Here is a 3767-nt window from a genome sequence, read left to right on the forward strand (position 1 = left end):
TGTGTGTGTGTGTGTGTGTGTGTGTGTGTGTGTGCGTGTGTGTGTGTGTGTGTGTGTGTGTGTGCGTGTGTCTGTCTGTCTGTGTGTTTGTGTGTCTGTCCACGTATGTGCATGTGTGCTTGTGTGTGTGTGTGTGTGTGAAGAGAGAGTGTATGTGTGTGTGTCTATATATAATCTCTGCAATCTGAACTTTCATGAAGTTAATTGCCAATCGATTAAGATATCCTCAAGCAGGATTGGCCTAAATGTCTTTCCATATCAGACATCAACATGGAACTTAAACAGTTCATATCTGTAATCTAAACCAAATTCAACAAATTTTTCCCAGAGCACAAGGCTAACACACACAAGAATATAATCTCTAGGGAGAGGAAAATTCTTATGAGACGACAGACAATGATTGAAAGCCACCTAAACAAGCATCTCAAAATTTCAACTAAAACTCGTCCAAGCTGTACCCCAGCATGGCCATAGCCTGAATGACTGAAGCAAGTAAAAGGAAACAGATAAAAGATAAAAGAATCTTGTGCGAATTTAAAGAATAGCTTATATGGATATAGGCGGAGTATCGGGGAAAATAGTTAATAATGAAATAGAGAAGAAATTCAGGTTATTGATTTGCGGGGCAAACATTGAGTAACTTTTAAAATGGGGTTTCTAAATAATTTTGAAATTTCAGTGATCGAATTCTTAAAACACTTTAAGATCTCCAGTGTAGAGGGGAATAACTTGTTAGATTAACATTGAAAGAGATTTTAGCAGACGATATGATATGTTTGATTAATAATGAGGAAATATTAATTAATATTAAGGTGATTATGTATGTATCGCTAAAAAACATCAATGACACATTATTCAGCAGTTAATAATCAACAATGACATAAAAGAATATTAGATGAAGAGAGAAGATTGCAAATTTACGAGGAAAATCTAAAACGGTGTAAATAAATAATTGTGTTGAATAAACGTATTTGAATAATAATAATAATAAAAAAAAACGCAAATATTAATTAAGGGGTTTACTTTAAATTAAATTAATATATTTCGATAAAAGATTGCAAACTATTAATTTAAGAACCAACGTTAGAATATGCTGCAACAGTAATATTGTGTGAATAAACGATTTGATGAGAAATATAGATGAAACAAAGAAGATTCAGGAATTTAAGCAAATTATTTTGAGCGCTGAGATGGCATTTGGTTAAAAACAACAGATTAAATAATTCTTTTTTTGATGAAAGAAATCAGGAGAGATCAGAAGATATTCGGATGGCTCAAGAAACAATAACAAAATCAAAATCAAAATATATAATTGCCAGTGAAACATCCTTGCAAACATACCGGTTGTTATTTGCAGAAACTGCATCCAGATGGTTATGGATGATTCACCTTCCAACACAAGGACTGACGCGGGACAGAGGAGCCATCATGTTGCCTCTTTACCACCCGTACGTCGATGCTCCTATTTGTAACTCGCTTGCAATTAATTACATTTCATTTAGTAATATGTTTCTTTCTATCTATCTATCTATCTATCTTTCTATCTATCTTTATATCGACTATTCTATATTTCTGAAATAAGAAATTTATATCATGTACTCTGTTTACATTACACGGACGGTGTCCTCATCTTGAGGACGCCATATATATATATATATATATATATATATATAGATAGATAGGGAGAATTCACAAAAAACAACAACAAAAGACGAAGACAGGTGGTGTAGAAAACAAACAGATGTATTAGTATAACGCTCGGGAATTGAAAACGTCTTTAAAGTTTCGAGACTACGCTCAACCACAGGAAGGAACACAGAAAGACACGGTGTATTGATCCAACGAAAACAGATGTTCAGCTGATACAATTCGATCTATAACTTGCCTGAAACATTTCATCAGTTAGCGTTTTTCCCCACATAGCGTTTTCCCCCACAGCGTTTTTCCCCCACATAGCGTTTTTCCCCCACATAGCGTTTTTCCCCACATACCAAGCTTCTAAATTATATTCACGTCCCAAGTACTGCAAACTAGTCAGTTGTGACAAGAGTGTTTTGTGGGATGCGTTCAAAGTTCTTTTCAACCTGGAATAACAGTTTGGCAGGTCAGCTTATTAGATATATTGTAAAGATATACTAAATTTACATTAATCTAGAGCAGTTATAACTACCTTAAGCCTACTCTTAAGGGATGCCGTATTAACTTACAGGTAGTAAGCAATTCTATTTGTAGCGCATTAATGCAGTCAGTTCTTTTTTGTTTGGTATCTGGACCTCAGCTTTTTTTTACAAAACACCATCCGCACAGTTTCGTATACCGTCTTCTTATCAACGTTGTGTAACACAGAGTTGTTAATCCGTAAGGGTTTCTTTTATTTTTTCATTATTTCACATTTTAACAGCATATAACATCCACCTGCAAAATTTGCGAACCACAAATATATCGGCTTTCTATTTACTTGTTCATGAACGGATTAATCAGGCAAAAAAGCACACACTTTTGTAACGCATCACTGCCACAACTCTAGCTTTAACTGAATTCTTCCAATGAGTGAAAACTTTCTTTGTCCTGTAATGTTAGTATATATATTGTTACTGCTGTTGCTAATATCGTGCAAATTTGAATAGTTTTTAAACATTCTGACTCTGTCTTGCACAAGATTATATTTTTGGTTGTTGAATTAAGACTATGTTTGTGAATGCAAATTTGTTTCATTATCAATGGTTTTGTTTAAGTGTTATTTATTTGAAATCTGTTGTGTTTTTTTTTTTATAAAAAATATTCGTTTTTTCTTGTATTCAAAAATTATGCCGTGTTGTCGAGCATATCCAGTATTGCGATCTTTATTCTATTAGAGAAGGAACGAGTTCCTGCTTGTCTAGTAGAAAAACTAATAATGAAACAGAATGTAAACACACGAAAAATAAATAGTTTTCAGAAAAATGAAAAATATATCAAAAAGCAGTAATTTCATATCTCTCAAGTACTTTCTGAGATATCCTGATAATTTGAAGTCGACTGCTTGTCAAATAATCCGAAAAAGAAAGGAATCTAGTCAGCTAGTGTAACCTAGAACTAATCCACTTTCCCCAGAGTGGTTCGAAACATGTACGTTCACGCCAAGCATAATAATAATAATAATAATAATAATAATAATAATAATAATAATAATAATAATAATAATAGTAATAATAATAATAATAATAGTAATAATAATAATAATACCAACAACAATACCGACCAAAGCCTTGTGAGTGGATTTCGAAAACGGAAACTGAAAGAAGCCCGTCGTATGCATATATATTAGACCGAATCAGGTAACATATCCAAGTCTGCGAGGAGTTTTCAGGTCATTTATAATGAAAAAGTCTTACAGCTGTTTCTGAGATATTACGTATATCCCTTCGTCAGAGAGTGTGTGAGAAAAAAATATATATGTGTGTGTGTGTGTGTTTGTGTGTCTGTGTTTGTACCCCCACGATTGCTTGACAACCGATGCTGGTGTGTTTATGCCCCAGTAACTTAGCAGTTCGGCAAAAGAAACCGATAGAATAAGTACTATGCTTCCAAAGAATAAGTCCTGGGGTCGATTCGTGCGACTAAAGGCGGTCCTCCAGCATGGCCGCAGTCAACTGACTGAAACAAGTAAAGGAATAAGAGAATAAAAGAATAACTGTAGTAGTAGTAGTAGTAGTAGTAGTAGTAGTAGTAGTAGTAGTAGTAGTAATAATAATAATAATAATAATAATAATAATAATAATAATAAT

Source organism: Octopus bimaculoides, chromosome 9, assembly GCF_001194135.2.
Source record: "Octopus bimaculoides isolate UCB-OBI-ISO-001 chromosome 9, ASM119413v2, whole genome shotgun sequence".
Classification (NCBI taxonomy): Eukaryota; Metazoa; Mollusca; class Cephalopoda; order Octopoda; family Octopodidae; genus Octopus; species Octopus bimaculoides.